Raw genomic sequence first — 8,201 nt, 5'->3', positions numbered from 1 at the left:
TCAGGCCTGTGCCAGCCACTCTGAGCGCTACCATGGGGCTCACGGTAACTCTCTGGCAACTTCCTTGTGGGATCTTTATATCAGAGCCCTCCACTCACCTGCTCCAGGTGTGTGGCCCCACCTTCCTCCCCTCACTCAGAGCTTCCACTAATACACGCTGCCCAGAGAGGGGCCAGAGGGGGTCCCGGCCTGGAGAACCAGCCCCATTGGTGTGGAGAGAAAAGGAGCGGGTTTCTCACCTGCGGGTTCTGCCTGGCTGTTGGGGTTTGGGGTCTTCGGCAGGTGAGGCCTGCGGCTCTGTCGGTTCCTCTTGTTTGGGCTGCTCTCGCTCTGCTGGCTCCGTCGGACGCCTTCTCGCTGCCCTAGCTCGGGGTCTGTGTCCCCTGCCAGCCTCAGCAGCTGCCTTTATCTGGCTGGTTAGGGGGTGGGCCGAGGTGGGGGCAGTGGGGGAGGCTAAGGTCAGAGTATGAAGTGGTTCAGTTATTTTTAGGGCTCTGGAAGTTACTCTCCATCTCGGGCATCAGTTACATGTCCTTTCTGCTAGGGAGGGGAAGAGGAGTGAGTGGGGGAGAGCTTCATTCATCCAAGTCTCCTCTGAGGATTGGGGTCAGTGACTCAGCTGTGGTGTGGGGTGCGGACATCCCAGACTATTCTGAGGGAATGAATAAGGAGGAGCATCTGACACCTGGTCAACTTGGCCCCCCATCCTGTGAGCCCCCACGTCTCTACCCCAGCCTCTGACTATGTCTGACGTGTGGCGTGTGCCCATCCTGCCAGGAGACTGGAGGCCCCCTGAGGGCAGGCCTAGGCCCTTGCTCCTCGTTTCCCAGCCCGGATACCCCTGAGAGTAAGGCCCTTCTTCTCCCCACTCCTGCGCTAGACCTTTCCCCTGTCTCTTCCATCCCTCCCCGCGTCCCACCGCACAGGTATATACAGCCCTGAGTGCACACAGCTGGGTTTGGGGGAGGACATATTCCAGGCCCCGGTTCTTCACCGGGTCCGGGATTGTCAGAGGATTCCCCAGCATGGTCTGCGGTGTTCACAGCAGATTATCTGGGTCTTGTTTACTGTCAGGCTCTCGCCTCTGACTCAGGGCCCAGGCTTTCTGGGAAGGGAGGAGAGGGGAGGGGCAGCACGCGGGGAGCTGACTCGGGGGTTATTTCTGACCCGGAGTCATCAGCTTCCCGTCACAGAAGGAGTATGTGTGTATGTTTGTGTGTGGAGGTCACGGCTGCCCCTCCTTGGCTGCCCAGAGCCCAAGGGCCTTAATAGGCTCCAGAGATCCTGGCGTTTAGGCTGGGAAGGGCAGTGTGGCGAGGGGCATCAGGAGACCACGCAGAGCACAAATGACTGAGGCATTTTGCCCAGGTTCCATGTCGAAGTTGTGTTCCGCTAGCTGGCAGAACAGGGTCTTTCTTCTGACATCCTGGGTGCCCTCTGGTGCCAGGAAGTGATGCCAGGCACTGCTCACTCTTTTCCATTGAGTCAGTGTCAGGCAGGCAGCATTGGCCTGGGGTGAGAAGAGGGGCATCGGGGAGCCCTCCTCCCTGGCCTCCTCTGATTCCCACCTTTTTGCCCTTTCCTGCCCTAGCATGTATTTCCCGGATCCTGTCTCCCTGGGAAGGCAGGAATATACCCATCCTCTCGGGCCAAGGGAAGAGGAGCCTTAGTGCCTACCCTCTGGAGTGGTTTTGAGACTTGAATGAATTCACATATTAGAGGGTTTTGTGAGAGTGCTTAGCACATGGCCTGTGTTATACAAGGGCCTGATATACAGGTTATTACATACAAAAGAAAAGGAACGTGCCTGTGTGGAATCCACTTGTGTATTCACTGCAACTATGATAAACTCATGGTAGAAATTTCTCAGGCCTGGTTTGTTTTTATCTAATACAATTGTACTGCCTGATACAACTTCCACTAACCACATGAGACTATTTAAATAGGTTAAAATGAAACAAAATGAAAAATTGTGTTCCTGCATCCCATTAGCCACATTTTAAGTGCTCCATGGAGCAGAGTGCAAAATGTTTCCATCATTGTGGAAAGATTTCTGATAGCACTATCATAGACACTGAAAATCTCATCGAGGATGGTATTTCCTTCTTTGCCTTGGCTCCAAGGACACTCTGAGCTAAATGTTTAGACTTTCAGCAGGTAGACGCTGTGGGTTGCATCCTGTGTCACGGGGGTAAACAACTGTCCCTGTTGCCCATCTCTGAGGGGTTTCCCAGAACAGGGGACTTTCAGTTTTAAAACTTGGAAAGTTCGAAGAAAAACAGGCTGAGCTGGTCACCCTCTGTGTAATGTAACAAAATCACATCAAGGTGTCAGTGATAAGGCCATTAAGGCAGTGGTCAGGCATTATTTATCAGAGTATCTTTGGTGGTGGGGATGCTGGGCAGTTATCTTTTTAAAAGCCCCCTCAAATCATTTTGGGAAGGAGGCTGAGAGTAAATGGTTATCCTGAGGTCGAATGGCTGTGCTGGTTAATTGACCTGTCAGAAGGCAGAAGGGCTGGGAGGGAGTGGAGAGGGAAGGCCTCGTTTTTTCAGTGATTACAACCTGCCCCACCCCCCACTGCTTCTGGAGCTTAGTGTTTCCTGGTCTTGAGGGCACATTCCCCTGTCAGTCCATCCCTCTTCAGTGGGGCTCTGCTGAAGTTGGGGATTAGTCAGAAGCCCGTGCCTATCTCCCAGGAAAACGGGTACTCTGGCAGAGCTCAGAGTGAGCAGCTGGCGGTAGACTCACCTGATGTTTCAGGAGAGGCAGGACCCAGGAAAGGTTCAGAGCCAGGCTGCCTACCTGAGTTTGAATCCTGTCTGTGACACTTACTAGCTGTGTGACGTTGGCAAGTTACTCACCCTGTCTGTTCGTCAGTTCCCTCATCTATAACTTGGGCATACTAATAGTGTATACCTCAAAAGGTTGCTGGGAGGAATATACATCTGTTACACACACACACCACATTTGGTACAGTGCCCAGCATATGTAAACTCAACTGATGAGTAAGCTCAATACGTTCTCCCCTGGATCCCCACCACCGGCAACTTTCCCTGGTCCCAGATCCCAGTGTATGCTCTGGGTCCGAAGGCGAGTGTCCTTCAAAGCCCTGGCTGGCAGTCCTGGCCTCCCTCCAGCTGGGAAGCAGACACGGGTGTCAAGGGACAGCTCTGGGCCGGCCAGGGTGTGTTTGTTCCAGGGCTGTAGGACAGGTCAGCTCAGCCTCTTGACAAAATCCTCTGAACTTGCAGAAGCGACTTTCTGCGCTGCTCGGGGGGCAGCTCAAAGGTGGACAGATTTGAGGGGAGAGTGTCCGCCTCCTGCCGTGGGAGTCTGGTGGCCGTGCCACGAGGGTCGTGTGGGCCCTGGTGTCAGACTGCTCTCACCAGCCTGTCTTCCTATTTCTATGACCTCTGAGAATCTGCCTGTTTTCTGTATTCTAGTGTGTTAGTTTGGGATCTTCCAATAGCAGAGTCCAAGAAGAGCATTTGGGTGCAAGTGGTTTCACTGGGAGGGGAGGAAGGGGGTGAGGGGCTAAAGTGAGGAGGAGAAGGAAAGCAGATTATTTCTGTGGACAGCTGGGGCTGGATCCCGCTGGAGACTTCGGGAGCTGGTGTGGAACACACCTCACCCGGGCAGGGTAAGGGAGCTGGGGTATTCATCCACCCTCCTCACCCCCCTGGATGAGGATTGGTCCCAGAAGCACTGGCTCCCGCAGATTCCCCGTCTACCCCTCAGGCAGAGAGATCCAAGTGATTGAGGCTAGGACCCAGTGAGCCTGTACGGGGACTGCCCACTGAGGCTGCTGGTGACCCCAGGGAGGCGTGAGGGATCCAGGGGCGCTGGCAACATCTGCTGCGTTAACTTCTCCCACCTGTGAGCTGAGCACCTATGTCACAGGGCTGTTTTGAAGATTTAGACCAGTACACTGTCCAGTGGAAGGGCTTCCCAGGTGGCACTGGTGATAGAATCCTCCTGCCAATGCAGGAGATGCCAGGCACACTGGCTCAATCCCTGGGTTGGGAAGATCCCCTGGAGGAGGAAATGGCAACTCCAGTTGCCATTCTTGCCTGGGAAATCCCATGGACAGAGGAGCCTGGAGGGTTACAGCCCATGGGGCCACAGAGTCAGACACAGCTGAACACAAGAACAGTTATATGTATGTATACATCCAGGAGAAAAACAGTGTAAGCCCCACAGAACATTTAAAATGTTCTGGTAGCCACACTGTGAAAAGCAAAAAGTGGCATTAATTTTAAAAATATATTTTATTTCACTCAAGTTTCTAAAATATTATATGTACATATATCAATAAAAGTTGTTAATGAGATACTTTTACATTCTTTATTTTGAATAGAGTATTCAAAATCCAGTGTGTACTTTTTTCTTCTAAATAGACTTTTTTGGGAAACTTTTCTTTAGGTTTGCATTGAAATTGAGCAGAAAGTAGAGTTCTGATATACCCTTTGCCTCTAGATAAATGCACAGCCTCCTCCGCTATCAGGATCCCCCACCAGATGGTACATCTGTTACAATCGATGAACCTGCATTGACACATCATTGTCACTCAAAGTTCGTAGTTTATGTTAGGGTTCATTCTCGGTATTGGACATTCTGTGGGCTTGGACAAATGTATAATGACGTGTATCCATCATTATGGAATCATTCAGTGTTACTTCACTGCCCTAAAAGTCCTCTATGCTTGCTCTTCCTATTCCTCCCTTCCTCCTCTCTAACTACTGGCAACCATTGATCATTTTACCGTTTGCATAGTTTTGCCTTTTTAAAAACGGCATATAGTTAGACGCATATAGTACATAGCCTTTTTGAATTGTCTTCTTTCACATAGTAATATGCACTTAAGGTTCTTCAGTGACTCTTCAGGGCTCGATAACTCGTTTGTTTTCAGAGTTAAATAATCATTCATTGTCTGGATGTACCACAGTTTCATTGATTCACCTACTGAAGGATGTTTGGTTGCTTTGAAGTTTTCGCAGTTATGGATACAGTTGCAATAAACATCTGTGTGTAGGTTTTTGTGTAGATGTAAGTTCTTAGCTCCCCTGGGTAAATACCACGGAGTGTACTTGGTGGATAGAGCGGTAAGAGTGTGTTTAGTGTTTTACGATGCAGCCCAACGGTCTTCCAAAGCGGCTGCACCAGTTTTGCCTCCCACCAGCATGAATGAGAGTTCATGTTGCTCTGCATCCTTGCCAACATTTGGTGTTGTCAGTGTTGTAGATTTTGGCCATTTTAGGAGGCATGCAGCGATATCTCGTTGTTGTTTTAATTTGCATTTTCCTGATGATACATGACGTGGATCACCATTTCATATGCTTATTTGCCATCTGTGTGTCTTCTTTGATGAAATGGCTGTCAAGGTCTTTGACTCATTTTTGAAATGGGGTTGTTTGTTTTCTTACTGTTGAGTTTGAAGAGTTCTTTGCATATTTTTATGCAAACAGTCTTTATCTGTTATGCCTTTTGCAAATGTTTTCTCCCAGACTGTGGCTTGTCTTCTGACTCTCTTGACATTGCCTGTCACACAGCAGAAGTTTTTAATTTTGATTCTGTCACCAACCCACATGAGCCTGGAACAGAAGTTTGGTGTCGTTTCCAGATGGAGACTAGTTTCAGCCTTAGGGTTCCCTGAGCAGAGAGGCCAGCCCTCCTGTGGCCGACTTCTGACCTCCAGAACTGTAGGCTAACAAATGGGTATTGTTTAAGCCACAGTTTGTTATATTTTGCTAATGGTTACAAAAAGCTGAGAGAATGGAAACTGGAGCAGATGAGGGAGCCAAGGCTGGAGACCATGTCTGTTTACTTGCGGCATCGCCCTGTCAGCCCAGAGCTTGGCCCAAACATTCTCTACCAAGCGGCCGGCTAGGGGATCCTAGGCATCTGTGCTCAGCCCCCAGGTCACCGCCAGAGAGCCTCCCAACATCTCTGAAGCAAGAAATCCTACTGAGGGAAAAATCAGAGCAGGAAGAGCACCTAGTCTTTCCTTCCTCCCATTTTGCACGTGGGGACTTTGAGCAGAGCCTGACGCTGTGGAGCGAAAGTAGCCGATCTCACAGCCCTTTGGAAGCCCAGCTCTGCCACTTGCCAGCTCTGTAACCTCGGACAAGTTCTGTCGATGCTCCGTGCCTCGGTTTCCCTGTCTGTACAGTGGGGGTGGGGTGCTTCAGACACAGGCAGATGACAGAAGAGTATTTGAGGCAGAGGAAGAGAGCGGGCAGAGGGTGGAGGCTGGTCTCGGGTGGCAGATGGGGCCGAGTTGTAGGTGCCAGGCAAGTTTGGGCCCTAAGGAACAGGGTTTTCGCCAGAGCAGTTTGTATCTCAGGAGGCTGGTGACAAAGGCCTGTCATAGCAACCCAGGCTCTGAATGGCAAAGTTCTTGGTGGTTGCAGTGGGGAGGGGCTGGTCTGAGGGACGCTGAGGGTGTAGCATAGACAAAACCTAAAAGATCTGAAAGATGCCTGAGTGCCTGCATGGTTTGAGGGAACAGACTGACAGCTATTCAGTGAACTCAGCCATGAGGAAAGGAAGCACTCAGGGGTGGACCCCAGACGTCTGGCTTGGGGAAGTGAGTGAGTAGGGATGCCAAGCTGAGCTATGGGAGTGAGGAGGGAAGGATGGGGTGGTGGGCAGAGCATGGAGGCCACAGTTGACTTTGGACAAGGTGAGCATGAGGTGCAGGATCTCCAGACAGAGCCCATCTTCAGGGCCCGGATGATCTGGTCTAGAGCTGGGAGAGAAGACTGGGCTGGCAACAGACCTGATGGCCCATTTGTGTGCAGGTGAAAATTGAGGCTGCAAGGGAGATGACCTCCCAGGGCTCTGTGAGGAGAAGTGGGCTCAGGGCAGCCCTGGGGAAGACGGACTGCAGAGCGGCAGCAGAGGAGAAGCAGCAGCCAGGGAGACAGGGGCAAGTCCAGACAGGAGTGAGTCATGGGAGATGTTGAGAGAAGAAAGTACTTGAGGAGGGAAGAGACTGACCGTGTCCAGTGCTGCAGAGAGAAGGAAGGGAAGGGGCTTCTGGGGTCCACAAGGGGGCCCTTGAGGACTTTGATCAGAGCAGCCACCATGCGGGGGAGGAAGCCGCGCTAGGCTTTGGAGGGCTGAGGGCTGGCTTGGGGTGAACATGTCTAGACCAGGGAGAGAGGATTCTGGTAAATAACTCCCCCAGTCCTCATGAATCTTACTGGTCAGATGGGCATCAATATAGGAGTCAGGGCTGCTGTTAAAACCCAAACCAATCAGCCATCACAAAAGCACCCTGTAAACTGAGGTATGGGTGCATTCTTCCAAAGGCACGTGGGGAAATGGAACGCTGTAAATGGTTGGCAATACCCGCAGTGACCAGAAGGTGGCAGCACCTCACCAAGTGACAGTTCATTTCACACGTCCAAGCCCTGCATTTCATCATTTCATTTATTTATTCTGCAAGAATTTTTTTCCCCTCACAACTGCTATGTACTGGGTTCTGGGCTAACACTGAAGAATCTATCTATGTAGATGATCTCACAGAGCCTGCATTTTAGTTAAAGAGTCAGATTACACAGATAAGTGAATTATCCTGATAACTGATCATCTCTCTTTATCAACAAAGCTTTATGTTCTCCAGGTTGCAGGATAAACGTTCTAGAATGTGTGAGGACTGAATATATTCAGTCCTCATATATTCCTTCCTCTTTGAACAATAGGTACTGAGTAGAACTTGAGTTCATATACTGGGTCCTCCACTCTGGGATGTGTTTACTTATTCATGGGACAGATTGAACATATTTTCCAAAGACGGTTGGTCCATTGTCCCCCGTCCCTTGTGAACTCCTTATACTGTGAATGTGGCGTTCCTCAGTTGAGAAGAAGCGGTCTCTGTGTCATCCCCTAGTGGAAGGGTACATTGTGACTTCTGAGGCTGGGTCATGAAAGACAATCCAGCTTCCACCTGTGTCTCTTCTCCTGACTTGCTTCTGAACTTAGTCTGGAAGGGTCAGAACACTTGCTGGGCAGGCAGGAGAGTGAGGTGGCCGGGGGGTGCCCTGCAGGCTGCCTGGCTCAGCATGGGAAGTCAGTGGAAGGGAAGTGTGGCTGGCTTCTTCAGTATTCCCTCCTCTTGCTTTCAGTCCTCTTTGCCCTTCACCCTCTCATGATGTCACCCCAGCCTCATTTAGGATGAGGGGAGGAGAGGGAGG

General features: G+C 50.8%; 1 protein-coding gene and 1 long non-coding RNA gene across 6 annotated transcripts in view; one reads left to right on the top strand and one right to left on the bottom strand.

The window, feature by feature from the left end:
• The window catches only part of XIRP1 (xin actin-binding repeat containing 1), a 14,090-nt gene extending 10,179 nt beyond the window's left edge, over positions 1 to 3,911 (bottom strand). Inside the window, exon 1 of one of the 2 annotated variants that reach the window (XM_010835491.1) lies at positions 240 to 3,911. The gene's annotated coding sequence lies outside the window, so the exon portion shown is untranslated. The remainder of the gene's footprint in view (positions 1 to 239) is intronic. The other variant, XM_010835490.1, reaches the window with a different exon arrangement.
• LOC104985355 overlaps positions 1 to 8,201 on the top strand; it is an 88,293-nt gene that overhangs the window by 15,220 nt on the left and 64,872 nt on the right. The window lies entirely within an intron of this gene.

This window comes from Bison bison, unplaced genomic scaffold (assembly GCF_000754665.1).
Source record: "Bison bison bison isolate TAMUID 2011002044 unplaced genomic scaffold, Bison_UMD1.0 scf7180017864043, whole genome shotgun sequence".
Taxonomy (NCBI): Eukaryota; Metazoa; Chordata; class Mammalia; order Artiodactyla; family Bovidae; genus Bison; species Bison bison.
This window is presented reverse-complemented; position numbering and strand designations above follow the sequence as displayed.